At 44.6% G+C, this 24,436-nt stretch overlaps 46 non-coding genes across 46 annotated transcripts; 29 read left to right on the forward strand and 17 right to left on the reverse strand.

Annotated features, from left to right (window-relative positions):
* The first annotated feature begins 63 nt into the window (after positions 1–63).
* On the forward strand, positions 64–185 carry TRNAF-AAA (transfer RNA phenylalanine (anticodon AAA)). The gene is made up of 2 exons: positions 64–101; positions 140–185. It is a non-coding gene; the product is annotated as a tRNA-Phe (tRNA).
* An 823-nt stretch (positions 186–1,008) lies between these two features.
* On the forward strand, positions 1,009–1,130 carry TRNAL-CAA (transfer RNA leucine (anticodon CAA)). Its single transcript has 2 exons — positions 1,009–1,046; positions 1,085–1,130. It is a non-coding gene; the product is annotated as a tRNA-Leu (tRNA).
* Positions 1,131–1,764: 634 nt separating this feature from the next.
* On the forward strand, positions 1,765–1,886 carry TRNAF-AAA (transfer RNA phenylalanine (anticodon AAA)). The gene is made up of 2 exons: positions 1,765–1,802; positions 1,841–1,886. It is a non-coding gene; the product is annotated as a tRNA-Phe (tRNA).
* A 256-nt stretch (positions 1,887–2,142) lies between these two features.
* Positions 2,143–2,264, forward strand: TRNAF-AAA (transfer RNA phenylalanine (anticodon AAA)). Its single transcript has 2 exons — positions 2,143–2,180; positions 2,219–2,264. It is a non-coding gene; the product is annotated as a tRNA-Phe (tRNA).
* Positions 2,265–2,709: 445 nt separating this feature from the next.
* On the forward strand, positions 2,710–2,831 carry TRNAL-CAA (transfer RNA leucine (anticodon CAA)). Its single transcript has 2 exons — positions 2,710–2,747; positions 2,786–2,831. It is a non-coding gene; the product is annotated as a tRNA-Leu (tRNA).
* Positions 2,832–2,898: 67 nt separating this feature from the next.
* Positions 2,899–3,020, forward strand: TRNAL-CAA (transfer RNA leucine (anticodon CAA)). Its single transcript has 2 exons — positions 2,899–2,936; positions 2,975–3,020. It is a non-coding gene; the product is annotated as a tRNA-Leu (tRNA).
* A 67-nt stretch (positions 3,021–3,087) lies between these two features.
* On the forward strand, positions 3,088–3,209 carry TRNAL-CAA (transfer RNA leucine (anticodon CAA)). The gene is made up of 2 exons: positions 3,088–3,125; positions 3,164–3,209. It is a non-coding gene; the product is annotated as a tRNA-Leu (tRNA).
* Positions 3,210–3,465: 256 nt separating this feature from the next.
* On the forward strand, positions 3,466–3,587 carry TRNAL-CAA (transfer RNA leucine (anticodon CAA)). The gene is made up of 2 exons: positions 3,466–3,503; positions 3,542–3,587. It is a non-coding gene; the product is annotated as a tRNA-Leu (tRNA).
* A 445-nt stretch (positions 3,588–4,032) lies between these two features.
* TRNAF-AAA (transfer RNA phenylalanine (anticodon AAA)) lies at positions 4,033–4,154 on the forward strand. The gene is made up of 2 exons: positions 4,033–4,070; positions 4,109–4,154. It is a non-coding gene; the product is annotated as a tRNA-Phe (tRNA).
* A 445-nt stretch (positions 4,155–4,599) lies between these two features.
* On the forward strand, positions 4,600–4,721 carry TRNAL-CAA (transfer RNA leucine (anticodon CAA)). The gene is made up of 2 exons: positions 4,600–4,637; positions 4,676–4,721. It is a non-coding gene; the product is annotated as a tRNA-Leu (tRNA).
* A 445-nt stretch (positions 4,722–5,166) lies between these two features.
* On the forward strand, positions 5,167–5,288 carry TRNAL-CAA (transfer RNA leucine (anticodon CAA)). The gene is made up of 2 exons: positions 5,167–5,204; positions 5,243–5,288. It is a non-coding gene; the product is annotated as a tRNA-Leu (tRNA).
* A 445-nt stretch (positions 5,289–5,733) lies between these two features.
* On the forward strand, positions 5,734–5,855 carry TRNAF-AAA (transfer RNA phenylalanine (anticodon AAA)). The gene is made up of 2 exons: positions 5,734–5,771; positions 5,810–5,855. It is a non-coding gene; the product is annotated as a tRNA-Phe (tRNA).
* A 256-nt stretch (positions 5,856–6,111) lies between these two features.
* Positions 6,112–6,233, forward strand: TRNAF-AAA (transfer RNA phenylalanine (anticodon AAA)). The gene is made up of 2 exons: positions 6,112–6,149; positions 6,188–6,233. It is a non-coding gene; the product is annotated as a tRNA-Phe (tRNA).
* Positions 6,234–6,489: 256 nt separating this feature from the next.
* TRNAF-AAA (transfer RNA phenylalanine (anticodon AAA)) lies at positions 6,490–6,611 on the forward strand. Its single transcript has 2 exons — positions 6,490–6,527; positions 6,566–6,611. It is a non-coding gene; the product is annotated as a tRNA-Phe (tRNA).
* Positions 6,612–7,056: 445 nt separating this feature from the next.
* Positions 7,057–7,178, forward strand: TRNAL-CAA (transfer RNA leucine (anticodon CAA)). Its single transcript has 2 exons — positions 7,057–7,094; positions 7,133–7,178. It is a non-coding gene; the product is annotated as a tRNA-Leu (tRNA).
* A 67-nt stretch (positions 7,179–7,245) lies between these two features.
* On the forward strand, positions 7,246–7,367 carry TRNAL-CAA (transfer RNA leucine (anticodon CAA)). The gene is made up of 2 exons: positions 7,246–7,283; positions 7,322–7,367. It is a non-coding gene; the product is annotated as a tRNA-Leu (tRNA).
* A 67-nt stretch (positions 7,368–7,434) lies between these two features.
* TRNAL-CAA (transfer RNA leucine (anticodon CAA)) lies at positions 7,435–7,556 on the forward strand. The gene is made up of 2 exons: positions 7,435–7,472; positions 7,511–7,556. It is a non-coding gene; the product is annotated as a tRNA-Leu (tRNA).
* Positions 7,557–7,812: 256 nt separating this feature from the next.
* Positions 7,813–7,934, forward strand: TRNAL-CAA (transfer RNA leucine (anticodon CAA)). Its single transcript has 2 exons — positions 7,813–7,850; positions 7,889–7,934. It is a non-coding gene; the product is annotated as a tRNA-Leu (tRNA).
* Positions 7,935–8,566: 632 nt separating this feature from the next.
* Positions 8,567–8,688, forward strand: TRNAL-CAA (transfer RNA leucine (anticodon CAA)). The gene is made up of 2 exons: positions 8,567–8,604; positions 8,643–8,688. It is a non-coding gene; the product is annotated as a tRNA-Leu (tRNA).
* Positions 8,689–8,944: 256 nt separating this feature from the next.
* Positions 8,945–9,066, forward strand: TRNAL-CAA (transfer RNA leucine (anticodon CAA)). The gene is made up of 2 exons: positions 8,945–8,982; positions 9,021–9,066. It is a non-coding gene; the product is annotated as a tRNA-Leu (tRNA).
* Positions 9,067–9,511: 445 nt separating this feature from the next.
* On the forward strand, positions 9,512–9,633 carry TRNAF-AAA (transfer RNA phenylalanine (anticodon AAA)). Its single transcript has 2 exons — positions 9,512–9,549; positions 9,588–9,633. It is a non-coding gene; the product is annotated as a tRNA-Phe (tRNA).
* A 67-nt stretch (positions 9,634–9,700) lies between these two features.
* TRNAL-CAA (transfer RNA leucine (anticodon CAA)) lies at positions 9,701–9,822 on the forward strand. The gene is made up of 2 exons: positions 9,701–9,738; positions 9,777–9,822. It is a non-coding gene; the product is annotated as a tRNA-Leu (tRNA).
* A 256-nt stretch (positions 9,823–10,078) lies between these two features.
* On the forward strand, positions 10,079–10,200 carry TRNAF-AAA (transfer RNA phenylalanine (anticodon AAA)). Its single transcript has 2 exons — positions 10,079–10,116; positions 10,155–10,200. It is a non-coding gene; the product is annotated as a tRNA-Phe (tRNA).
* Positions 10,201–10,456: 256 nt separating this feature from the next.
* On the forward strand, positions 10,457–10,578 carry TRNAL-CAA (transfer RNA leucine (anticodon CAA)). Its single transcript has 2 exons — positions 10,457–10,494; positions 10,533–10,578. It is a non-coding gene; the product is annotated as a tRNA-Leu (tRNA).
* Positions 10,579–10,645: 67 nt separating this feature from the next.
* On the forward strand, positions 10,646–10,767 carry TRNAL-CAA (transfer RNA leucine (anticodon CAA)). Its single transcript has 2 exons — positions 10,646–10,683; positions 10,722–10,767. It is a non-coding gene; the product is annotated as a tRNA-Leu (tRNA).
* A 256-nt stretch (positions 10,768–11,023) lies between these two features.
* On the forward strand, positions 11,024–11,145 carry TRNAL-CAA (transfer RNA leucine (anticodon CAA)). Its single transcript has 2 exons — positions 11,024–11,061; positions 11,100–11,145. It is a non-coding gene; the product is annotated as a tRNA-Leu (tRNA).
* Positions 11,146–11,401: 256 nt separating this feature from the next.
* On the forward strand, positions 11,402–11,523 carry TRNAL-CAA (transfer RNA leucine (anticodon CAA)). The gene is made up of 2 exons: positions 11,402–11,439; positions 11,478–11,523. It is a non-coding gene; the product is annotated as a tRNA-Leu (tRNA).
* A 445-nt stretch (positions 11,524–11,968) lies between these two features.
* Positions 11,969–12,090, forward strand: TRNAF-AAA (transfer RNA phenylalanine (anticodon AAA)). Its single transcript has 2 exons — positions 11,969–12,006; positions 12,045–12,090. It is a non-coding gene; the product is annotated as a tRNA-Phe (tRNA).
* A 67-nt stretch (positions 12,091–12,157) lies between these two features.
* On the forward strand, positions 12,158–12,279 carry TRNAL-CAA (transfer RNA leucine (anticodon CAA)). The gene is made up of 2 exons: positions 12,158–12,195; positions 12,234–12,279. It is a non-coding gene; the product is annotated as a tRNA-Leu (tRNA).
* Positions 12,280–12,607: 328 nt separating this feature from the next.
* On the reverse strand, positions 12,608–12,729 carry TRNAF-AAA (transfer RNA phenylalanine (anticodon AAA)). The gene is made up of 2 exons: positions 12,692–12,729; positions 12,608–12,653 (listed from the first exon to the last, which is right to left on the reverse strand). It is a non-coding gene; the product is annotated as a tRNA-Phe (tRNA).
* A 256-nt stretch (positions 12,730–12,985) lies between these two features.
* Positions 12,986–13,107, reverse strand: TRNAL-CAA (transfer RNA leucine (anticodon CAA)). Its single transcript has 2 exons — positions 13,070–13,107; positions 12,986–13,031 (listed from the first exon to the last, which is right to left on the reverse strand). It is a non-coding gene; the product is annotated as a tRNA-Leu (tRNA).
* A 256-nt stretch (positions 13,108–13,363) lies between these two features.
* TRNAF-AAA (transfer RNA phenylalanine (anticodon AAA)) lies at positions 13,364–13,485 on the reverse strand. Its single transcript has 2 exons — positions 13,448–13,485; positions 13,364–13,409 (listed from the first exon to the last, which is right to left on the reverse strand). It is a non-coding gene; the product is annotated as a tRNA-Phe (tRNA).
* A 3,280-nt stretch (positions 13,486–16,765) lies between these two features.
* Positions 16,766–16,887, reverse strand: TRNAL-CAA (transfer RNA leucine (anticodon CAA)). Its single transcript has 2 exons — positions 16,850–16,887; positions 16,766–16,811 (listed from the first exon to the last, which is right to left on the reverse strand). It is a non-coding gene; the product is annotated as a tRNA-Leu (tRNA).
* A 67-nt stretch (positions 16,888–16,954) lies between these two features.
* Positions 16,955–17,076, reverse strand: TRNAF-AAA (transfer RNA phenylalanine (anticodon AAA)). Its single transcript has 2 exons — positions 17,039–17,076; positions 16,955–17,000 (listed from the first exon to the last, which is right to left on the reverse strand). It is a non-coding gene; the product is annotated as a tRNA-Phe (tRNA).
* A 67-nt stretch (positions 17,077–17,143) lies between these two features.
* TRNAL-CAA (transfer RNA leucine (anticodon CAA)) lies at positions 17,144–17,265 on the reverse strand. Its single transcript has 2 exons — positions 17,228–17,265; positions 17,144–17,189 (listed from the first exon to the last, which is right to left on the reverse strand). It is a non-coding gene; the product is annotated as a tRNA-Leu (tRNA).
* A 445-nt stretch (positions 17,266–17,710) lies between these two features.
* TRNAL-CAA (transfer RNA leucine (anticodon CAA)) lies at positions 17,711–17,832 on the reverse strand. The gene is made up of 2 exons: positions 17,795–17,832; positions 17,711–17,756 (listed from the first exon to the last, which is right to left on the reverse strand). It is a non-coding gene; the product is annotated as a tRNA-Leu (tRNA).
* A 445-nt stretch (positions 17,833–18,277) lies between these two features.
* Positions 18,278–18,399, reverse strand: TRNAF-AAA (transfer RNA phenylalanine (anticodon AAA)). The gene is made up of 2 exons: positions 18,362–18,399; positions 18,278–18,323 (listed from the first exon to the last, which is right to left on the reverse strand). It is a non-coding gene; the product is annotated as a tRNA-Phe (tRNA).
* A 1,012-nt stretch (positions 18,400–19,411) lies between these two features.
* On the reverse strand, positions 19,412–19,533 carry TRNAL-CAA (transfer RNA leucine (anticodon CAA)). The gene is made up of 2 exons: positions 19,496–19,533; positions 19,412–19,457 (listed from the first exon to the last, which is right to left on the reverse strand). It is a non-coding gene; the product is annotated as a tRNA-Leu (tRNA).
* Positions 19,534–19,600: 67 nt separating this feature from the next.
* TRNAF-AAA (transfer RNA phenylalanine (anticodon AAA)) lies at positions 19,601–19,722 on the reverse strand. The gene is made up of 2 exons: positions 19,685–19,722; positions 19,601–19,646 (listed from the first exon to the last, which is right to left on the reverse strand). It is a non-coding gene; the product is annotated as a tRNA-Phe (tRNA).
* Positions 19,723–19,789: 67 nt separating this feature from the next.
* Positions 19,790–19,911, reverse strand: TRNAL-CAA (transfer RNA leucine (anticodon CAA)). Its single transcript has 2 exons — positions 19,874–19,911; positions 19,790–19,835 (listed from the first exon to the last, which is right to left on the reverse strand). It is a non-coding gene; the product is annotated as a tRNA-Leu (tRNA).
* Positions 19,912–20,356: 445 nt separating this feature from the next.
* TRNAL-CAA (transfer RNA leucine (anticodon CAA)) lies at positions 20,357–20,478 on the reverse strand. Its single transcript has 2 exons — positions 20,441–20,478; positions 20,357–20,402 (listed from the first exon to the last, which is right to left on the reverse strand). It is a non-coding gene; the product is annotated as a tRNA-Leu (tRNA).
* Positions 20,479–20,923: 445 nt separating this feature from the next.
* Positions 20,924–21,045, reverse strand: TRNAF-AAA (transfer RNA phenylalanine (anticodon AAA)). The gene is made up of 2 exons: positions 21,008–21,045; positions 20,924–20,969 (listed from the first exon to the last, which is right to left on the reverse strand). It is a non-coding gene; the product is annotated as a tRNA-Phe (tRNA).
* Positions 21,046–21,868: 823 nt separating this feature from the next.
* TRNAL-CAA (transfer RNA leucine (anticodon CAA)) lies at positions 21,869–21,990 on the reverse strand. The gene is made up of 2 exons: positions 21,953–21,990; positions 21,869–21,914 (listed from the first exon to the last, which is right to left on the reverse strand). It is a non-coding gene; the product is annotated as a tRNA-Leu (tRNA).
* Positions 21,991–22,057: 67 nt separating this feature from the next.
* Positions 22,058–22,179, reverse strand: TRNAF-AAA (transfer RNA phenylalanine (anticodon AAA)). Its single transcript has 2 exons — positions 22,142–22,179; positions 22,058–22,103 (listed from the first exon to the last, which is right to left on the reverse strand). It is a non-coding gene; the product is annotated as a tRNA-Phe (tRNA).
* A 67-nt stretch (positions 22,180–22,246) lies between these two features.
* On the reverse strand, positions 22,247–22,368 carry TRNAL-CAA (transfer RNA leucine (anticodon CAA)). Its single transcript has 2 exons — positions 22,331–22,368; positions 22,247–22,292 (listed from the first exon to the last, which is right to left on the reverse strand). It is a non-coding gene; the product is annotated as a tRNA-Leu (tRNA).
* A 1,011-nt stretch (positions 22,369–23,379) lies between these two features.
* TRNAF-AAA (transfer RNA phenylalanine (anticodon AAA)) lies at positions 23,380–23,501 on the reverse strand. The gene is made up of 2 exons: positions 23,464–23,501; positions 23,380–23,425 (listed from the first exon to the last, which is right to left on the reverse strand). It is a non-coding gene; the product is annotated as a tRNA-Phe (tRNA).
* Positions 23,502–24,436: the final 935 nt, after the last annotated feature.

Raw genomic sequence — 24,436 nt, forward strand, 5'->3', positions numbered from 1 at the left:
ATGTTTTATGCAATTAACTGGAAGAGATGTAATTTATAAAACGTCCAAATTAGAAGAGACCACGTCAGGATGGCGGAGCGGTCTAAGACGCCAGACTAAAGGGGCTTAGTTTCTTTCGTTCACAACGTGAATCTGTGTATTCTGGTCCTCGTATGAGGGCGTGGGTTCGAATCCCACTTCTGACACGATATGTTTTATGAAATTAACTGGAAGAGATGTAATTTATAAAACGTCCCAATTGAATGAATCCAAGTCAGGGTGGCCGAGCGGTCTAAGGCGCTAGACTCAAGGGGCTCAGTTTCCTTCGTTCACAACGTGAATCTGTGTATCCTGGTCCTCGTATGAGGCCGTGGGTTCAAATCCCACTTCTGACACGATATGTTTTATGAAATTAACTAGAATAGATGTAATTTATAAAACGTCCCAATTGAATGAATCCAAGTCAGGGTGGCCGAGCGGTCTAAGGCGCCAACCTCAAGGGGCTCATTTTCCTTCGTTCACAACGTGAATCTGTGTATTCTGGTCCTCTTATGAGGGCGTGGGTTCGAATCCCACTTCTGACACGAAGTGGTTGATGAAATTAACTGGAAGAGATGTAATTTATAAAACGTCCAAATTAGAAGTGACCACGTCAGGATGGCGGAGCGGTCTAAGGCGCAAGACTCAAGGGGCTTAGTTTCTTTCGTTCACAACGTGAATCTGTGTATTCTGGTCCTCGTATGAGGGCGTGGGTTCGAATCCCACTTCTGACACGATATGTTTTATGAAATTAACTGGAAGAGATGTAATTTATAAAACGTCCCAATTGAATGAATCCAAGTCAGGGTGGCCGAGCGGTCTAAGGCGCTAGACTCAAGGGGCTCAGTTTCCTTCGTTCACAACGTGAATCTGTGTATTCTGGTCCTCGTATGAGGCCGTGGGTTCAAATCCCACTTCTGACACGATATGTTTTATGAAATTAACTGGAAGAGATGTAATTTATAAAACGTCCCAATTGAATGAATCCAAGTCAGGGTGGCCGAGCGGTCTAAGGCGCCAGACTCAAGGGGCTAAGTTTCCTTCGTTCACAACGTGAATCTGTGTATTCTGGTCCTCGTATGAGGGCGTGGGTTCGAATCCCACTTCTGACACGATATGTTTTATGAAATTAACTGGAAGAGATGTAATTTATAAAACGTCCCAATTGAATGAATCCAAGTCAGGGTGACCGAGCGGTCTAAGGCGCTAGACTCAAGGGGCTCAGTTTCCTTCGTTCACAACGTGAATCTGTGTATTCTGGTCCTCGTATGAGGCCGTGGGTTCAAATCCCACTTCTGACACGATATGTTTTATGAAATTAACTGGAAGAGATGTAATTTATAAAACGTCCCAATTGAATGAATCCAAGTCAGGGTGGCCGGGCGGTCTAAGGCGCCAGACTCAAGGGGCTCATTTTCCTTCGTTCACAACGTGAATCTGTGTATTCTGGTCCTCTTATGAGGGCGTGGGTTCGAATCCCACTTCTGACACGAAGTGGTTGATGAAATTAACTGGAAGAGATGTAATTTATAAAACGTCCAAATTAGAAGTGACCACGTCAGGATGGCGGAGCGGTCTAAGGCGCAAGACTCAAGGGGCGTAGTTTCTTTCGTTCACAACGTGAATCTGTGTATTCTGGTCCTCGTATGAGGGCGTGGGTTCAAATCCCACTTCTGACACGATATGTTTTATGAAATTAACTGGAAGAGATGTAATTTATAAAACGTCCAAATTAGAAGAGACCACGTCAGGATGGCGGAGCGGTCTAAGACGCCAGACTAAAGGGGCTTAGTTTCTTTCGTTCACAACGTGAATCTGTGTATTCTGGTCCTCGTAGGAGGGCGTGGGTTCGAATCCCACTTCTGACACGATATGTTTTATGAAATTAACTGGAAGAGATGTAATTTATAAAACGTCCCAATTGAATGAATCCAAGTCAGGGTGGCCGAGCGGTCTAAGGCGCCAGACTCAAGGGGCGTAGTTTCTTTCGTTCACAACGTGAATCTGTGTATTCTGGTCCTCGTATGAGGGCGTGGGTTCAAATACCACTTCTGACACGATATGTTTTATGAAATTAACTGGAAGAGATGTAATTTATAAAACGTCCAAATTAGAAAAGACCACGTCAGGATGGCGGAGCGGTCTAAGACGCCAGACTAAAGGGGCTTAGTTTCTTTCGTTCACAACGTGAATCTGTGTATTCTGGTCCTCGTATGAGGGCGTGGGTTCGAATCCCACTTCTGACACGATATGTTTTATGAAATTAACTGGAAGAGATGTAATTTATAAAACGTCCCAATTGAAAGAATCCATTTCAGGATGGCCGAGCGGTCTAAGGCGCCAGACTCAAGGGGCTCAGTTTCCTTCGTTCACAACGTGAATCTGTGTATTCTGGTCCTCTTATGAGGGCGTGGGTTCGAATCCCACTTCTGACACGATATGTTTTATGAAATTAACTGGAAGAGATGTAATTTATAAAACGTCCCAATTGAATGAATCCAAGTCAGGGTGGCCGAGCGGTCTAAGGCGCTAGACTCAAGGGGCTCAGTTTCCTTCGTTCACAACGTGAATCTGTGTATTCTGGTCCTCGTATGAGGCCGTGGGTTCAAATCCCACTTCTGACACGATATGTTTTATGAAATTAACTGGAAGAGATGTAATTTATAAAACGTCCCAATTGAATGAATCCAAGTCAGGGTGGCCGAGCGGTCTAAGGCGCCAGACTCAAGGGGCTAAGTTTCCTTCGTTCACAACGTGAATCTGTGTATTCTGGTCCTCGTATGAGGGCGTGGGTTCGAATCCCACTTCTGACACGATATGTTTTATGAAATTAACTGGAAGAGATGTAATTTATAAAACGTCCCAATTGAATGAATCCAAGTCAGGGTGGCCGAGCGGTCTAAGGCGCCAGACTCAAGGGGCTCATTTTCCTTCGTTCACAACGTGAATCTGTGTATTCTGGTCCTCTTATGAGGGCGTGGGTTCGAATCCCACTTCTGACACGAAGTGGTTGATGAAATTAACTGGAAGAGATGTAATTTATAAAACGTCCAAATTAGAAGTGACCACGTCAGGATGGCCGAGCGGTCTAAGGCGCCAGACTCAAGGGGCTCAGATTCCTTCGTTCACAACGTGAATCTGTGTATTCTGGTCCTCGTATGAGGGCGTGGGTTCGAATCCCACTTCTGACACGATATGTTTTATGAAATTAACTGGAATAGATGTAATTTATAAAACGTCCAAATTAGAGGTGACCACGTCAGGATGGCGGAGCGGTCTAAGGCGCAAGAGTCAAGGGGCGTAGTTTCTTCCGTTCACAACGTGAATCTGTGTATTCTGGTCCTCGTATGAGGGCGTTGGTTCGAATCCCACTTCTGACACGATATGTTTTATGAAATTAACTGGAAGAGATGTAATTTATAAAACGTCCCAATTGAATGAATCCAAGTCAGGATGGCCGAGCGGTCTAAGGCGCCAGACTCAAGGGGCTCAGTTTTCTTCGTTCACAACGTGAATCTGTGTAATCTGGTCCTCGTATGAGGGCGTGGGTTCAAATCCCACTTCTGACACGATATGTTTTATGAAATTAACTGGAAGAGATGTAATTTATAAAACGTCCAAATTAGAAGAGACCACGTCAGGATGGCGGAGCGGTCTAAGACGCCAGACTAAAGGGGCTTAGTTTCTTTCGTTCACAACGTGAATCTGTGTATTCTGGTACTCGTAGGAGGGCGTGGGTTCGAATCCCACTTCTGACACGATATGTTTTATGAAATTAACTGGAAGAGATGTAATTTATAAAACGTCCCAATTGAATGAATCCAAGTCAGGGTGGCCGAGCGGTCTAAGGCGCCAGACTCAAGGGGCGTAGTTTCTTTCGTTCACAACGTGAATCTGTGTATTCTGGTCCTCGTATGAGGGCGTGGGTTCAAATACCACTTCTGACACGATATGTTTTATGAAATTAACTGGAAGAGATGTAATTTATAAAACGTCCAAATTAGAAAAGACCACGTCAGGATGGCGGAGCGGTCTAAGACGCCAGACTAAAGGGGCTTAGTTTCTTTCGTTCACAACGTGAATCTGTGTATTCTGGTCCTCGTATGAGGGCGTGGGTTCGAATCCCACTTCTGACACGATATGTTTTATGAAATTAACTGGAAGAGATGTAATTTATAAAACGTCCCAATTGAAAGAATCCATTTCAGGATGGCCGAGCGGTCTAAGGCGCCAGACTCAAGGGGCTCAGTTTCCTTCGTTCACAACGTGAATCTGTGTATTCTGGTCCTCTTATGAGGGCGTGGGTTCGAATCCCACTTCTGACACGATATGTTTTATGAAATTAACTGGAAGAGATGTAATTTATAAAACGTCCCAATTGAATGAATCCAAGTCAGGGTGGCCGAGCGGTCTAAGGCGCTAGACTCAAGGGGCTCAGTTTCCTTCGTTCACAACGTGAATCTGTGTATTCTGGTCCTCGTATGAGGCCGTGGGTTCAAATCCCACTTCTGACACGATATGTTTTATGAAATTAACTGGAAGAGATGTAATTTATAAAACGTCCCAATTGAATGAATCCAAGTCAGGGTGGCCGAGCGGTCTAAGGCGCCAGACTCAAGGGGCTAAGTTTCCTTCGTTCACAACGTGAATCTGTGTATTCTGGTCCTCGTATGAGGGCGTGGGTTCGAATCCCACTTCTGACACGATATGTTTTATGAAATTAACTGGAAGAGATGTAATTTATAAAACGTCCCAATTGAAAGAATCCATTTCAGGGTGGCCGAGCGGTCTAAGGCGCCAGACTCAAGGGGCTCAGAATCCTTCGTTCACAACGTGAATCTGTGTATTCTGGTCCTCGTATGAGGGCGTGGGTTCGAATCCCACTTCTGACACGATATGTTTTATGAAATTAACTGGAATAGATGTAATTTATAAAACGTCCAAATTAGAGGTGACCACGTCAGGATGGCGGAGCGGTCTAAGGCGCAAGAGTCAAGGGGCGTAGTTTCTTTCGTTCACAACGTGAATCTGTGTATTCTGGTCCTCGTATGAGGGCGTTGGTTCGAATCCCACTTCTGACACGATATGTTTTATGAAATTAACTGGAAGAGATGTAATTTATAAAACGTCCCAATTGAATGAATCCAAGTCAGGATGGCCGAGCGGTCTAAGGCGCCAGACTCAAGGGGCTCAGTTTTCTTCGTTCACAACGTGAATCTGTGTAATCTGGTCCTCTTATGAGGGCGTGGGTTCGAATCCCACTTCTGACACGAAGTGGTTGATGAAATTAAATGGAAGAGATGTAATTTATAAAACGTCCAAATTAGAAGTGACCACGTCAGGATGGCGGAGCGGTCTAAGGCGCAAGACTCAAGGGGCGTAGTTTGTTTCGTTCACAACGTGAATCTGTGTATTCTGGTCCTCGTATGAGGGCGTGGGTTCGAATCCCACTTCTGACACGATATGTTTTATGAAATTAAATAGAATAGATGTAATTTATAAAACGTCCCAATTGAAAGAATCCATGTCAGGATGGCCGAGCGGTCTAAGGCGCCACACTCAAGGGGCTCATTTTCCTTCGTTCACAACGTGAATCTGTGTATTCTGGTCCTCGTATGAGGGCGTGGGTTCAAATCCCACTTCTGACACGATATGTTTTATGAAATTAACTGGAAGAGATGTAATTTATAAAACGTCCAAATTAGAAGAGACCACGTCAGGATGGCGGAGCGGTCTAAGACGCCAGACTAAAGGGGCTTAGTTTCTTTCGTTCACAACGTGAATCTGTGTATTCTGGTCCTCGTATGAGGGCGTGGGTTCGAATCCCACTTCTGACACGATATGTTTTATGAAATTAACTGGAAGAGATGTAATTTATAAAACGTCCCAATTGAATGAATCCAAGTCAGGGTGGCCGAGCGGTCTAAGGCGCCAGACTCAAGGGGCGTAGTTTCTTTCGTTCACAACGTGAATCTGTGTATTCTGGTCCTCGTATGAGGGCGTGGGTTCAAATACCACTTCTGACACGATATGTTTTATGAAATTAACTGGAAGAGATGTAATTTATAAAACGTCCAAATTAGAAGAGACCACGTCAGGATGGCGGAGCGGTCTAAGACGCCAGACTAAAGGGGCTTAGTTTCTTTCGTTCACAACGTGAATCTGTGTATTCTGGTCCTCGTAGGAGGGCGTGGGTTCGAATCCCACTTCTGACACGATATGTTTTATGAAATTAACTGGAAGAGATGTAATTTATAAAACGTCCCAATTGAATGAATCCAAGTCAGGGTGGCCGAGCGGTCTAAGGCGCCAGACTCAAGGGGCGTAGTTTCTTTCGTTCACAACGTGAATCTGTGTATTCTGGTCCTCGTATGAGGGCGTGGGTTCAAATACCACTTCTGACACGATATGTTTTATGAAATTAACTGGAAGAGATGTAATTTATAAAACGTCCAAATTAGATAAGACCACGTCAGGATGGCGGAGCGGTCTAAGACGCCAGACTAAAGGGGCTTAGTTTCTTTCGTTCACAACGTGAATCTGTGTATTCTGGTCCTCGTATGAGGGCGTGGGTTCGAATCCCACTTCTGACACGATATGTTTTATGAAATTAACTGGAAGAGATGTAATTTATAAAACGTCCCAATTGAAAGAATCCATTTCAGGATGGCCGAGCGGTCTAAGGCGCCAGACTCAAGGGGCTCAGTTTCCTTCGTTCACAACGTGAATCTGTGTATTCTGGTCCTCTTATGAGGGCGTGGGTTCGAATCCCACTTCTGACACGATATGTTTTATGAAATTAACTGGAAGAGATGTAATTTATAAAACGTCCCAATTGAATGAATCCAAGTCAGGGTGGCCGAGCGGTCTAAGGCGCTAGACTCAAGGGGCTCAGTTTCCTTCGTTCACAACGTGAATCTGTGTATTCTGGTCCTCGTATGAGGCCGTGGGTTCAAATCCCACTTCTGACACGATATGTTTTATGAAATTAACTGGAAGAGATGTAATTTATAAAACGTCCCAATTGACTGAATCCAAGTCAGGGTGGCCGAGCGGTCTAAGGCGCCAGACTCAAGGGGCTAAGTTTCCTTCGTTCACAACGTGAATCTGTGTATTCTGGTCCTCGTATGAGGGCGTGGGTTCGAATCCCACTTCTGACACGATATGTTTTATGAAATTAACTGGAAGAGATGTAATTTATAAAACGTCCCAATTGAATGAATCCAAGTCAGGGTGGCCGAGCGGTCTAAGGCGCCAGACTCAAGGGGCTCATTTTCCTTCGTTCACAACGTGAATCTGTGTATTCTGGTCCTCTTATGAGGGCGTGGGTTCGAATCCCACTTCTGACACGAAGTGGTTGATGAAATTAACTGGAAGAGATGTAATTTATAAAACGTCCAAATTAGAAGTGACCACGTCAGGATGGCCGAGCGGTCTAAGGCGCCAGACTCAAGGGGCTCAGATTCCTTCGTTCACAACGTGAATCTGTGTATTCTGGTCCTCGTATGAGGGCGTGGGTTCGAATCCCACTTCTGACACGATATGTTTTATGAAATTAACTGGAATAGATGTAATTTATAAAACGTCCAAATTAGAGGTGACCACGTCAGGATGGCGGAGCGGTCTAAGGCGCAAGAGTCAAGGGGCGTAGTTTCTTCCGTTCACAACGTGAATCTGTGTATTCTGGTCCTCGTATGAGGGCGTTGGTTCGAATCCCACTTCTGACACGATATGTTTTATGAAATTAACTGGAAGAGATGTAATTTATAAAACGTCCCAATTGAATGAATCCAAGTCAGGATGGCCGAGCGGTCTAAGGCGCCAGACTCAAGGGGCTCAGTTTTCTTCGTTCACAACGTGAATCTGTGTAATCTGGTCCTATTATGAGGGCGTGGGTTCGAATCCCACTTCTGACACGAAGTGGTTGATGAAATTAAATGGAAGAGATGTAATTTATAAAACGTCCAAATTAGAAGTGACCACGTCAGGATGGCGGAGCGGTCTAAGGCGCAAGACTCAAGGGGCGTAGTTTGTTTCGTTCACAACGTGAATCTGTGTATTCTGGTCCTCGTATGAGGGCGTGGGTTCGAATCCCACTTCTGACACGATGTTTTATGAAATTAAATAGAATAGATGTAATTTATAAAACGTCCCAATTGAAAGAATCCATTTCAGGATGGCCGAGCGGTCTAAGGCGCCACACTCAAGGGGCTCATTTTCCTTCGTTCACAACGTGAATCTGTGTATTCTGGTCCTCGTATGAGGGCGTGGGTTCAAATCCCACTTCTGACACGATATGTTTTATGAAATTAACTGGAAGAGATGTAATTTATAAAACGTCCAAATTAGAAGAGACCACGTCAGGATGGCGGAGCGGTCTAAGGCGCAAGACTCAAGGGGCGTAGTTTCTTTCGTTCACAACGTGAATCTGTGTATTCTGGTCCTCGTATGAGGGCGTGGGTTCGAATCCCACTTCTGACACGATATGTTTTATGAAATTAACTGGAAGATATTTAATTTATAAAACGTCCCAATTGAATGAATCCAAGTCAGGGTGGCCGAGCGGTCTAAGGCGCCAGACTCAAGGGGCTCAGAATCCTTCGTTCACAACGTGAATCTGTGTATTCTGGTCCTCGTATGAGGGCGTGGGTTCGAATCCCACTTCTGACACGATATGTTTTATGAAATTAACTGGAATAGATGTAATTTATAAAACGTCCAAATTAGAGGTGACCACGTCAGGATGGCGGAGCGGTCTAAGGCGCAAGAGTCAAGGGGCGTAGTTTCTTTCGTTCACAACGTGAATCTGTGTATTCTGGTCCTCGTATGAGGGCGTTGGTTCGAATCCCACTTCTGACACGATATGTTTTATGAAATTAACTGGAAGAGATGTAATTTATAAAACGTCCCAATTGAATGAATCCAAGTCAGGATGGCCGAGCGGTCTAAGGCGCCAGACTCAAGGGGCTCAGTTTTCTTCGTTCACAAAGTGAATCTGTGTAATCTGGTCCTCTTATGAGGGCGTGGGTTCGAATCCCACTTCTGACACGAAGTGGTTGATGAAATTAAATGGAAGAGATGTAATTTATAAAACGTCCAAATTAGAAGTGACCACGTCAGGATGGCGGAGCGGTCTAAGGCGCAAGACTCAAGGGGCGTAGTTTGTTTCGTTCACAACGTGAATCTGTGTATTCTGGTCCTCGTATGAGGGCGTGGGTTCGAATCCCACTTCTGACACGATATGTTTTATGAAATTAAATAGAATAGATGTAATTTATAAAACGTCCCAATTGAAAGAATCCATGTCAGGATGGCCGAGCGGTCTAAGGCGCCACACTCAAGGGGCTCATTTTCCTTCGTTCACAACGTGAATCTGTGTATTCTGGTCCTCGTATGAGGGCGTGGGTTCAAATCCCACTTCTGACACGATATGTTTTATGAAATTAACTGGAAGAGATGTAATTTATAAAACGTCCAAATTAGAAGAGACCACGTCAGGATGGCGGAGCGGTCTAAGACGCCAGACTAAAGGGGCTTAGTTTCTTTCGTTCACAACGTGAATCTGTGTATTCTGGTCCTCGTATGAGGGCGTGGGTTCGAATCCCACTTCTGACACGATATGTTTTATGAAATTAACTGGAAGAGATGTAATTTATAAAACGTCCCAATTGAATGAATCCAAGTCAGGGTGGCCGAGCGGTCTAAGGCGCCAGACTCAAGGGGCTAAGTTTCCTTCGTTCACAACGTGAATCTGTGTATTCTGGTCCTCGTATGAGGGCGTGGGTTCGAATCCCACTTCTGACACGATATGTTTTATGAAATTAACTGGAAGAGATGTAATTTATAAAACGTCCAAATTAGAAGTGACCACGTCAGGATGGCGGAGCGGTCTAAGGCGCAAGACTCAAGGGGCGTAGTTTCTTTCGTTCACAACGTGAATCTGTGTATTCTGGTCCTCGTATGAGGGCGTGGGTTCAAATCCCACTTCTGACACGATATGTTTTATGAAATTAACTGGAAGAGATGTAATTTATAAAACGTCCAAATTAGAAAAGACCACGTCAGGATGGCGGAGCGGTCTAAGACGCCAGACTAAAGGGGCTTAGTTTCTTTCGTTCACAACGTGAATCTGTGTATTCTGGTCCTCGTATGAGGGCGTGGGTTCGAATCCCACTTCTGACACGATATGTTTTATGAAATTAACTGGAAGAGATGTAATTTATAAAACGTCCCAATTGAAAGAATCCATTTCAGGATGGCCGAGCGGTCTAAGGCGCCAGACTCAAGGGGCTCAGTTTCCTTCGTTCACAACGTGAATCTGTGTATTCTGGTCCTCGTATGAGGGCGTGGGTTCGAATCCCACTTCTGACACGATATGTTTTATGAAATTAACTGGAAGAGATGTAATTTATAAAACGTCCCAATTGAATGAATCCAAGTCAGGGTGGCCGAGCGGTCTAAGGCGCCAGACTCAAGGGGCTAAGTTTCCTTCGTTCACAACGTGAATCTGTGTATTCTGGTCCTCGTATGAGGGCGTGGGTTCGAATCCCACTTCTGACACGATATGTTTTATGAAATTAACTGGAAGAGATTTAATTTATAAAACGTCCCAATTGAATGAATCCAAGTCAGGGTGGCCGAGCGGTCTAAGGCGCCAGACTCAAGGGGCTCAGATTCCTTCGTTCACAACGTGAATCTGTGTATTCTGGTCCTCGTATGAGGGCGTGGGTTCGAATCCCACTTCTGACACGATATGTTTTATGAAATTAACTGGAATAGATGTAATTTATAAAACGTCCAAATTAGAGGTGACCACGTCAGGATGGCGGAGCGGTCTAAGGCGCAAGAGTCAAGGGGCGTAGTTTCTTTCGTTCACAACGTGAATCTGTGTATTCTGGTCCTCGTATGAGGGCGTTGGTTCGAATCCCACTTCTGACACGATATGTTTTATGAAATTAACTGGAAGAGATGTAATTTATAAAACGTCCCAATTGAATGAATCCAAGTCAGGATGGCCGAGCGGTCTAAGGCGCCAGACTCAAGGGGCTCAGTTTTCTTCGTTCACAACGTGAATCTGTGTAATCTGGTCCTCTTATGAGGGCGTGGGTTCGAATCCCACTTCTGACACGAAGTGGTTGATGAAATTAAATGGAAGAGATGTAATTTATAAAACGTCCAAATTAGAAGTGACCACGTCAGGATGGCGGAGCGGTCTAAGGCGCAAGACTCAAGGGGCGTAGTTTGTTTCGTTCACAACGTGAATCTGTGTATTCTGGTCCTCGTATGAGGAAGTGGGTTCAAATCGCACTTCTGACACGATATGTTTTGTGAAATTAACTGGAAGAGATGTAATTTATAAAACGTCCCAATTGTATGAATCCAAGTCAGGGTGGCCGAGCGGTCTAAGGCGCCAGACTCAAGGGGCTCAGTTTCCTTCGTTCACAACGTGAATCTGTGTATTCTGGTCCTCTTATGAGGGCGTGGGTTCGAATCCCACTTCTGACACGAAGTGGTTGATGAAATTAAATGGAAGAGATGTAATTTATAAAACGTCCAAATTAGAAGTGACCACGTCAGGATGGCGGAGCGGTCTAAGGCGCAAGACTCAAGGGGCGTAGTTTGTTTCGTTCACAACGTGAATCTGTGTATTCTGGTCCTCGTATGAGGGCGTGGGTTCGAATCCCACTTCTGACACGATATGTTTTATGAAATTAAATAGAATAGATGTAATTTATAAAACGTCCCAATTGAAAGAATCCATGTCAGGATGGCCGAGCGGTCTAAGGCGCCACACTCAAGGGGCTCATTTTCCTTCGTTCACAACGTGAATCTGTGTATTCTGGTCCTCGTATGAGGGCGTGGGTTCAAATCCCACTTCTGACACGATATGTTTTATGAAATTAACTGGAAGAGATGTAATTTATAAAACGTCCAAATTAGAAGAGACCACGTCAGGATGGCGGAGCGGTCTAAGACGCCAGACTAAAGGGGCTTAGTTTCTTTCGTTCACAACGTGAATCTGTGTATTCTGGTCCTCGTATGAGGGCGTGGGTTCGAATCCCACTTCTGACACGATATGTTTTATGAAATTAACTGGAAGAGATGTAATTTATAAAACGTCCCAATTGAATGAATCCAAGTCAGGGTGGCCGAGCGGTCTAAGGCGCCAGACTCAAGGGGCTAAGTTTCCTTCGTTCACAACGTGAATCTGTGTATTCTGGTCCTCGTATGAGGGCGTGGGTTCGAATCCCACTTCTGACACGATATGTTTTATGAAATTAACTGGAAGAGATGTAATTTATAAAACGTCCAAATTAGAAGTGACCATCCTGACATGGATTCTTTCAATTGGGGAGTTTATAAATTACATCTCTTCCAGTTAATTTCATAAAACATATCGTGTCAGAAGTGGGATTCGAACCCACGCCCTCATACGACGACCAGAATACACAGATTCACGTTGTGAACGAAGGAAACTGAGCCCCTTGAGTCTGGCGCCTTAGACCGCTCGGCCATCCTGACATGGATTCTTTCAATTGGGACGTTTTATAAATTACATCTCTTCCAGTTAATTTCATAAAACATATCGTGTCAGAAGTGGGATTCGAACCCACGCCCTCATACGAGGACCAGAATACACAGATTCACGTTGTGAACGAAAGAAACTAAGCCCCTTTAGTCTGGCGTCTTAGACCGCTCTGCCATCCTGACGTGGTCTCTTCTAATTTGGACGTTTTATAAATTACATCTCTTCCAGTTAATTTCATAAAACATATCGTGTCAGAAGTGGGATTTGAACCCACGCCCTCATAGGAGGACCAGAATACACAGATTCACGTTGTGAACGAAAGAAACTACGCCCCTTGAGTCTTGCGCCTTAGACCGCTCCGCCATCCTGACTTGGTCACTTCTAAATTGGACGTTTTATAAATTACATCTCTTCCAGTTAATTTCATCAACCACTTCGTGTCAGAAGTGGGATTCGAACCCACGCCCTCATAAGAGGACCAGAATACACAGATTCACGTTGTGAACGAAGGAAACTGAGCCCCTTGAGTCTGGCGCCTTAGACCGCTCGGCCATCCTGACATGGATTCTTTCAATTGGGACGTTTTATAAATTACATCTATTCTATTTAATTTCATAAAACATATCGTGTCAGAAGTGGGATTCGAACCCACGCCCTCATACGACGACCAGAATACACAGATTCACGTTGTGAACGAAGGAAACTGAGCCCCTTGAGTCTGGCGCCTTAGACCGCTCGGCCATCCTGACATGGATTCTTTCAATTGGGACGTTTTATAAATTACATCTCTTCCAGTTAATTTCATAAAACATATCGTGTCAGAAGTGGGATTCGAACCCACGCTCTCATACGAGGACCAGAATACACAGATTCACGTTGTGAACGAAAGAAACTAAGCCCCTTTAGTCTGGCGTCTTAGACCGCTCTGCCATCCTGACGTGGTCTCTTCTAATTTGGACGTTTTATAAATTACATCTCTTCCAGTTAATTTCATAAAACATATCGTGTCAGAAGTGGGATTTGAATCCACGCCCTCATACGAGGACCAGAATACACAGATTCACGTTGTGAACGAAAGAAACTACGCCCCTTGAGTCTTGCGCCTTAGACCGCTCCGCCATCCTGACGTGGTCACCTCTAATATGGACGTTTTATAAATTACATCTCTTCCAGTTAATTTCATAAAACATATCGTGTCAGAAGTAGGATTCGAACCCACGCCCTCATACGAGGACCAGAATACACAGATTCACGTTGTGAACGAAGGAAACTGAGCCCCTTGAGTCTGGCGCCTTAGACCGCTCGGCCATCCTGACTTGGATTCATTCAATTGGGACGTTTTATAAATTACATCTCTTCCAGTTAATTTCATAAAACATATCGTGTCAGAAGTGGGATTCGAACCCACGCCCTCATAGGAGGACCAGAATACACAGATTCACGTTGTGAACGAAAGAAACTACGCCCCTTGAGTCTTGCGCCTTAGACCGCTCCGCCATCCTGACGTGGTCACTTCTAAATTGGACGTTTTATAAATTACATCTCTTCCAGTTAATTTCATCAACCACTTCGTGTTAGAAGTGGGATTCGAACCCACGCCCTCATAAGAGGACCAGAATACACAGATTCACGTTGTGAACAAAGGAAACTGAGCCCCTTGAGTCTGGCGCCTTAGACCGCTCGGCCATCCTGACATGGATTATTTCAATTGGGACGTTTTATAAATTACATCTATTCTATTTAATTTCATAAATTATATCGTGTCAGAAGTGGGATTCGAACCCACGCCCTCATACGAGGACCAGAATACACAGATTCACGTTGTGAACGAAGGAAACTGAGCCCCTTGAGCCTGGCGCCTTAGACCGCTCGGCCACCCTGACTTGCATTCATTCAATTGGGACGTTTTATAAATTACATCTCTTCCAGTTAATTTCATAAAACATATCGTGTCAGAAGTGGGATTCGAACCCACGCCCTCATACGAGGACCAGAATACACAGATTCACGTTGTGAACGAGAGAAACTACGCCCCTTGAGTCTTGCGCCTTAGACCGATCCGCCATCCTGACGTGGTCACTCTTAATTTGGACGTTTTATAAATTACATCTCTTCCTTTTAATTTCATAAAACATATCGTGTAAGAAGTGGGATTCGAACCCACGCCCTCATACGAGGAGCAGAATCCACAGATTCACGTTGTGAACGAAAGAAACTACGCCCCTTGAGTCTTGCGCCTTAGACCGCTCCGCCATCCTGACGTGGTCACTTCTAATTTGGACGTTTTATAAATTACATCTCTTCCAGTTAAATTCATCAAACACTTCGTGTCAGAAGTGGGATTCGAACCCACGCCCTCATAAGAGGACCAGAATACACAGATTCACGTTGTGAACGAAAGAAACTACGCCCCTTGACTCTTGCGCCTTAGACCACTCCGCCATCCTGACGTGGTCACCTCTATTTTGGACGTTTTATAAATTACATCTATTCTATTTAATTTCATAAAACATATCGTGTCAGAAGTGGGATTCGAACCCACGCCCTCATACGAGGACCAGAATACACAGATTCACGTTGTGAACGAAAGAAACAACGCCCCTTGAGTCTTGCGCCTTAGACCGCTCCGCCATCCTGACGTGGTCACCTCTAATATGGATGTTTTATAAATTACATCTCTTCCAGTTAATTTCATAAAACATATCGTGTCAGAAGTAGGATTCGAACCCACGCCCTCATACGAGGACCAGAATACACAGATTCACGCTGTGAACGAAGGAAACTTAGCCCCTTGAGTCTGGCGCCTTAGACCGCTCGGCCACCCTGACTTGGATTCATTCAATTGGGACGTTTTATAAATTACATCTCTTCCAGTTAATTTCATAAAACATATCGTGTCAGAAGTGGGATTCGAACCCACGCCCTCATACGAGGACCAGAATACACAGATTCACGTTGTGAACGATAGAAACTACGCCCCTTGAGTCTTGCGCCTTAGACCGCTCTGCCATCCTGACGTGGTCTCTTCTAATTTGGACGTTTTATAAATTACATCTCTTCCAGTTCATTTCATAAAACATATCGTGTCAGAATTGGGATTCGAACCCACGCCCTCATACGAGGACCAGAATACACAGATTCACGTTGTGAACGAAGGAAACTGAGCCCCTTGAGTCTGGTGCCTTAGACCGCTCGGCCATCCTGACTTGGATTCATTCAATTGGGACGTTTTATAAATTACATCTCTTCCAGTTAATTTCATAAAACATATCGTGTCAGAAGTGGGATTCGAACCCACGCCCTGATACGAGGACCAGAATACACAGATTCACGTTGTGAACGAAAGAAACTAAGCCCCTTGAGTCTTGCGCCTTAGACCGCTCCGCCATCCTGACGTGGTCACCTCTAATATGGACGTTTTTTAAATTACATCTCTTCCAGTTAATTTCATAAAACATATCGTGTCAGAAGTAGGATTCGAACCCACGCCCTCATACGAGGACCAGAATACACAGATTCACGTTGTGAACGAAGGAAACTGAGCCCCTTGAGTCTGGCGCCTTAGACCGCTCGGCCATCCTGACTTGGATTCATTCAATTGGGACGTTTTATAAATTACATCTCTTCCAGCTAATTTCATAAAACATATCGTGTCAGAAGTGGGATTCGAACCCACGCCCTCATAGGAGGACCAGAATACACAGATTCACGTTGTGAACGAAAGAAACTACGCCCCTTGAGTCTTGCGCCTTAGACCGCTCCGCCATCCTGACGTGGTCACTTCTAAATTGGACGTTTTATAAATTACATCTCTTCCAGTTAATTTCATCAACCACTTCGTGTTAGAAGTGGAATTCGAACCCACGCCCTCATAAGAGGACCAGAATACACAGATTCCCGTTGTGAACAAAGGAAACTGAGCCCCTTGAGTCTGGCGCCTTAGACCGCTCGGCCATCCTGACATGGATTATTTCAATTGGGACGTTTTATAAATTACATCTATTCTATTTAATTTCATAAATTATATCGTGTCAGAAGTGGGATTCGAACCCACGCCCTCATACGAGGACCAGAATACACAGATTCACGTTGTGAACGAAGGAAACTGAGCTCCTTGAGCCTGGCGCCTTAGACCGCTCGGCCACCCTGACTTGGATTCATTCAATTGGGACGTTTTATAAATTACATCTCTTCCAGTTAATTTCATAAAACATATCGTGTCAGAAGTGGGATTCGAACCCACGCCCTCATACGAGGACCAGAATACACAGATTCACGTTGTGAACGAAGGAAACTGAGCCCCTTGAGTCTGGTGCCTTAGACCGCTCGGCCATCCTGACTTGGATTCATTCAATTGGGACGTTTTATAAATTACATCTCTTCCAGTTAATTTCATAAAACATATCGTGTCAGAAGTGGGATTCGAACCCACGCCCTGATACGAGGACCAGAATACACAGATTCACGTTGTGAACAAAAGAAACTAAGCCCCTTTAGTCTGGCGTCTTAGACCGCTCTGCCATCCTGACGTGGTCTCTTCTAATTTGGACGTTTTATAAATTACATCTCTTCCAGTTAATTTCATAAAACATATCGTGTCAGAAGTGGGATTTGAACCCACGCTCTCATACGAGGACCAGAATACACAGATTCACGTTGTGAACGAAGGAAACTGAGCCCCTTGAGTCTGGCGCCTTAGACCGCTCGGCCATCCTGACTTGGATTTATTCAATTGGGACGTTTTATAAATTACATCTCTTCCAGTTAATTTCATAAAACATATATGGTCAGAAGTGGGATTCGAACCCACGCCCTCATAGGAGGAACAGAATACACAGATTCACGTTGTGAACGAAAGAAACTACGCCCCTTGAGTCTTGCGCCTTAGACCGCTCCGCCATCCTGACGTGGTCACTTCTAAATTGGACGTTTTATAAATTACATCTCTTCCAGTTAATTTCATCAACCACTTCGTGTTAGAAGTGGGATTCGAACCCACGCCCTCATAAGAGGACCAGAATACACAGATTCACGTTGTGAACAAAGGAAACTGAGCCCCTTGAGTCTGGGGCCTTAGACCGCTCGGCCATCCTGACATGGATTATTTCAATTGGGACGTTTTATAAATTACATCTATTCTATTTAATTTCATAAATTATATCGTGTCAGAAGTGGGATTCGAACCCACGCCCTCATACGAGGACCAGAATACACAGATTCACGTTGTGAACGAAGGAAACTGAGCCCCTTGAGCCTGGCGCCTTAGACCGCTCGGCCATCCTGACTTGCATTCATTCAATTGGGACGTTTTATAAATTACATCTCTTCCAGTTAATTTCATAAAACATATCGTGTCAGAAGTGGGATTCGAACCCACGCCCTCATACGAGGACCAGAATACACAGATTCACGTTGTGAACGATAGAAACTACGCCCCTTGAGTCTTGCGCCTTAGACCGCTCTGCCATCCTGACGTGGTCTCTTCTAATTTGGACGTTTTATAAATTACATCTCTTCCAGTTCATTTCATAAATCATATCGTGTCAGAATTGGGATTCGAACCCACGCCCTCATACGAGGACCAGAATACACAGATTCACGTTGTGAACGAAGGAAACTGAGCCCCTTGAGTCTGGTGCCTTAGACCGCTCGGCCATCCTGACTTGGATTCATTCAATTGGGACGTTTTATAAATTACATCTCTTCCAGTTAATTTCATAAAACATATCGTGTCAGAAGTGGGATTCGAACCCACGCCCTGATACGAGGACCAGAATACACAGATTCACGTTGTGAACGAAAGAAACTAAGCCCCTTTAGTCTGGCGTCTTAGACCGCTCTGCCATCCTGACGTGGTCTCTTCTAATTTGGACGTTTTATAAATTACATCTCTTCCAGTTAATTTCATAAAACATATCGTGTCAGAAGTGGGATTTGAACCCACGCCCTCATACGAGGACCAGAATACACAGATTCACGTTGTGAACGAAAGAAACTACGCCCCTTGAGTCTTGCGCCTTAGACCGCTCCGCCATCCTGACGTGGTCACCTCTAATATGGACGTTTTATAAATTACATCTCTTCCAGTTAATTTCATAAAACATATCGTGTCAGAAGTAGGATTCGAACCCACGCCCTCATACGAGGACCAGAATACACAGATTCACGTTGTGAACGAAGGAAACTGAGCCCCTTGAGTCTGGCGCCTTAGACCGCTCGGCCATCCTGACTTGGATTCATTCAATTGGGACGTTTTATAAATTACATCTCTTCCAGCTAATTTCATAAAACATATCGTGTCAGAAGTGGGATTCGAACCCACGCCCTCATAGGAGGACCAGAATACACAGATTCACGTTGTGAACGAAAGAAACTACGCCCCTTGAGTCTTGCGCCTTAGACCGCTCCGCCATCCTGACGTGGTCACTTCTAAATTGGACGTTTTATAAATTACATCTCTTCCAGTTAATTTCATCAACCACTTCGTGTTAGAAGTGGGATTCGAACCCACGCCCTCATAAGAGGACCAGAATACACAGATTCACGTTGTGAACAAAGGAAACTGAGCCCCTTGAGTCTGGCGCCTTAGACCGCTCGGCCATCCTGACATGGATTATTTCAATTGGGACGTTTTATAAATTACATCTATTCTATTTAATTTCATAAATTATATCGTGTCAGAAGTGGGATTCGAACCCACGCCCTCATACGAGGACCAGAATACACAGATTCACGTTGTGAACGAAGGAAACTGAGCCCCTTGAGCCTGGCGCCTTAGACCGCTCGGCCACCCTGACTTGGATTCATTCAATTGGGACGTTTTATAAATTACATCTCTTCCAGTTAATTTCATAAAACATATCGTGTCAGAAGTGGGATTCGAACCCACGCCCTCATACGAGGACCAGAATACACAGATTCACGTTGTGAACGAAGGAAACTGAGCCCCTTGAGTCTGGTGCCTTAGACCGCTCGGCCATCCTGACTTGGATTCATTCAATTGGGACGTTTTATAAATTACATCTCTTCCAGTTAATTTCATAAAACATATCGTGTCAGAAGTGGGATTCGAACCCACGCCCTGATACGAGGACCAGAATACACAGATTCACGTTGTGAACAAAAGAAACTAAGCCCCTTTAGTCTGGCGTCTTAGACCGCTCTGCCATCCTGACGTGGTCTCTTCTAATTTGGACGTTTTATAAATTACATCTCTTCCAGTTAATTTCATAAAACATATCGTGTCAGAAGTGGGATTTGAACCCACGCTCTCATACGAGGACCAGAATACACAGATTCACGTTGTGAACGAAGGAAACTGAGCCCCTTGAGTCTGGCGCCTTAGACCGCTCGGCCATCCTGACTTGGATTTATTCAATTGGGACGTTTTATAAATTACATCTCTTCCAGTTAATTTCATAAAACATATATGGTCAGAAGTGGGATTCGAACCCACGCCCTCATAGGAGGAACAGAATACACAGATTCACGTTGTGAACGAAAGAAACTACGCCCCTTGAGTCTTGCGCCTTAGACCGCTCCGCCATCCTGACGTGGTCACTTCTAAATTGGACGTTTTATAAATTACATCTCTTCCAGTTAATTTCATCAACCACTTCGTGTTAGAAGTGGGATTCGAACCCACGCCCTCATAAGAGGACCAGAATACACAGATTCACGTTGTGAACAAAGGAAACTGAGCCCCTTGAGTCTGGGGCCTTAGACCGCTCGGCCATCCTGACATGGATTATTTCAATTGGGACGTTTTATAAATTACATCTATTCTATTTAATTTCATAAATTATATCGTGTCAGAAGTGGGATTCGAACCCACGCCCTCATACGAGGACCAGAATACACAGATTCACGTTGTGAACGAAGGAAACTGAGCCCCTTGAGCCTGGCGCCTTAGACCGCTCGGCCATCCTGACTTGCATTCATTCAATTGGGACGTTTTATAAATTACATCTCTTCCAGTTAATTTCATAAAACATATCGTGTCAGAAGTGGGATTCGAACCCACGCCCTCATACGAGGACCAGAATACACAGATTCACGTTGTGAACGATAGAAACTACGCCCCTTGAGTCTTGCGCCTTAGACCGCTCTGCCATCCTGACGTGGTCTCTTCTAATTTGGACGTTTTATAAATTACATCTCTTCCAGTTCATTTCATAAATCATATCGTGTCAGAATTGGGATTCGAACCCACGCCCTCATACGAGGACCAGAATACACAGATTCACGTTGTGAACGAAGGAAACTGAGCCCCTTGAGTCTGGTGCCTTAGACCGCTCGGCCATCCTGACTTGGATTCATTCAATTGGGACGTTTTATAAATTACATCTCTTCCAGTTAATTTCATAAAACATATCGTGTCAGAAGTGGGATTCGAACCCACGCCCTGATACGAGGACCAGAATACACAGATTCACGTTGTGAACGAAAGAAACTAAGCCCCTTTAGTCTGGCGTCTTAGACCGCTCTGCCATCCTGACGTGGTCTCTTCTAATTTGGACGTTTTATAAATTACATCTCTTCCAGTTAATTTCATAAAACATATCGTGTCAGAAGTGGGATTTGAACCCACGCCCTCATACGAGGACCAGAATACACAGATTCACGTTGTGAACGAAAGAAACTACGCCCCTTGAGTCTTGCGCCTTAGACCGCTCCGCCATCCTGACGTGGTCACCTCTAATATGGACGTTTTATAAATTACATCTCTTCCAGTTAATTTCATAAAACATATCGTGTCAGAAGTAGGATTCGAACCCACGCCCTCATACGAGGACCAGAATACACAGATTCACGTTGTGAACGAAGGAAACTGAGCCCCTTGAGTCTGGCGCCTTAGACCGCTCGGCCATCCTGACTTGGATTCATTCAATTGGGACGTTTTATAAATTACATCTCTTCCAGTTAATTTCATCAACCACTTCGTGTTAGAAGTGGGATTCGAACCCACGCCCTCATAGGAGGACCAGAATACACAGATTCACGTTGTGAACGAAAGAAACTACGCCCCTTGAGTCTTGCGCCTTAGACCGCTCCGCCATCCTGACGTGGTCACTTCTAAATTGGACGTTTTATAAATTACATCTCTTCCAGTTAAATTCATCAACCACTTCGTGTCAGAAGTGGGATTCGAACCCACGCCCTCATAAGAGGACCAGAATACACAGATTCACGATGTGAACGAAAGAAACTACGCCCCTTGACTCTTGCGCCTTAGACCGCTCGGCCATCCTGACTTGGATTCATTCAATTGGGACGTTTTATAAATTACATCTCTTCCAGTTAATTTCATAAAACATATCGTGTCAGAAGTGGGATTCGAACCCACGCCCTCATACGTGGACCAGAATACACAGATTCACGTTGTGAACGAAGGAAACTGAGCCCCTTGAGTCTGGTGCCTTAGACCGCTCGGCCATCCTGACTTGGATTCATTCAATTGGGACGTTTTATAAATTACATCTCTTCCAGTTAATTTCATAAAACATATCGTGTCAGAAGTGGGATTCGAACCCACGCCCTGATACGAGGACCAGAATACACAGATTCACGTTGTGAACAAAAGAAACTAAGCCCCTTTAGTCTGGCGTCTTAGACCGCTCTGCCATCCTGACGTGGTCTCTTCTAATTTGGACGTTTTATAAATTACATCTCTTCCAGTTAATTTCATAAAACATATCGTGTCAGAAGTGGGATTTGAACCCACGCTCTCATACGAGGACCAGAATACACAGATTCACGTTGTGAACGAAGGAAACTGAGCCCCTTGAGTCTGGCGCCTTAGACCGCTCGGCCATCCTGACTTGGATTTATTCAATTGGGACGTTTTATAAATTACATCTCTTCCAGTTAATTTCATAAAACATATATGGTCAGAAGTGGGATTCGAACCCACGCCCTCATAGGAGGAACAGAATACACAGATTCACGTTGTGAACGAAAGAAACTACGCCCCTTGAGTCTTGCGCCTTAGACCGCTCCGCCATCCTGACGTGGTCACTTCTAAATTGGACGTTTTATAAATTACATCTCTTCCAGTTAATTTCATCAACCACTTCGTGTTAGAAGTGGGATTCGAACCCACGCCCTCATAAGAGGACCAGAATACACAGATTCACGTTGTGAACAAAGGAAACTGAGCCCCTTGAGTCTGGGGCCTTAGACCGCTCGGCCATCCTGACATGGATTATTTCAATTGGGACGTTTTATAAATTACATCTATTCTATTTAATTTCATAAATTATATCGTGTCAGAAGTGGGATTCGAACCCACGCCCTCATACGAGGACCAGAATACACAGATTCACGTTGTGAACGAAGGAAACTGAGCCCCTTGAGCCTGGCGCCTTAGACCGCTCGGCCACCCTGACTTGCATTCATTCAATTGGGACGTTTTATAAATTACATCTCTTCCAGTTAATTTCATAAAACATATCGTGTCAGAAGTGGGATTCGAACCCACGCCCTCATACGAGGACCAGAATACACAGATTCACGTTGTGAACGATAGAAACTACGCCCTTGAGTCTTGCGCCTTAGACCGCTCTGCCATCCTGACGTGGTCTCTTCTAATTTGGACGTTTTATAAATTACATCTCTTCCAGTTCATTTCATAAATCATATCGTGTCAGAATTGGGATTCGAACCCACGCCCTCATACGAGGACCAGAATACACAGATTCACGTTGTGAACGAAGGAAACTGAGCCCCTTGAGTCTGGTGCCTTAGACCGCTCGGCCATCCTGACTTGGATTCATTCAATTGGGACGTTTTATAAATTACATCTCTTCCAGTTAATTTCATAAAACATATCGTGTCAGAAGTGGGATTCGAACCCACGCCCTGATACGAGGACCAGAATACACAGATTCACGTTGTGAACGAAAGAAACTAAGCCCCTTTAGTCTGGCGTCTTAGACCGCTCTGCCATCCTGACGTGGTCTCTTCTAATTTGGACGTTTTATAAATTACATCTCTTCCAGTTAATTTCATAAAACATATCGTGTCAGAAGTGGGATTTGAACCCACGCCCTCATACGAGGACCAGAATACACAGATTCACGTTGTGAACGAAAGAAACTACGCCCCTTGAGTCTTGCGCCTTAGACCGCTCCGCCATCCTGACGTGGTCACCTCTAATATGGACGTTTTATAAATTACATCTCTTCCAGTTAATTTCATAAAACATATCGTGTCAGAAGTAGGATTCGAACCCACGCCCTCATACGAGGACCAGAATACACAGATTCACGTTGTGAACGAAGGAAACTGAGCCCCTTGAGTCTGGCGCCTTAGACCGCTCGGCCATCCTGACTTGGATTCATTCAATTGGGACGTTTTATAAATTACATCTCTTCCAGTTAATTTCATAAAACATATCGTGTCAGAAGTGGGATTCGAACCCACGCCCTCATAGGAGGACCAGAATACACAGATTCACGTTGTGAACGAAAGAAACTACGCCCCTTGAGTCTTGCGCCTTAGACCGCTCCGCCATCCTGACGTGGTCACTTCTAAATTGGACGTTTTATAAATTACATCTCTTCCAGTTAAATTCATCAACCACTTCGTGTCAGAAGTGGGATTCGAACCCACGCCCTCATAAGAGGACCAGAATACACAGATTCACGATGTGAACGAAAGAAACTACGCCCCTTGACTCTTGCGCCTTAGACCACTCCGCCATCCTGACGTGGTCACCTCTATTTTGGACGTTTTATAAATTACATCTATTCTATTTAATTTCATAAAACATATTGTGTCAGAAGTGGGATTCGAACCCACGCCCTCATACGAGGACCAGAATACACAGATTCACGTTGTGAACGAAAGAAACAACGCCCCTTGAGCCTTGCGCCTTAGACCGCTCCG

This window comes from Phalangium opilio, unplaced genomic scaffold (genome assembly GCF_054372755.1).
Source record: "Phalangium opilio isolate 3A_F unplaced genomic scaffold, DU_Popi_V2 ptg000090l_1, whole genome shotgun sequence".
NCBI classification, from domain to species: domain Eukaryota; kingdom Metazoa; phylum Arthropoda; class Arachnida; order Opiliones; family Phalangiidae; genus Phalangium; species Phalangium opilio.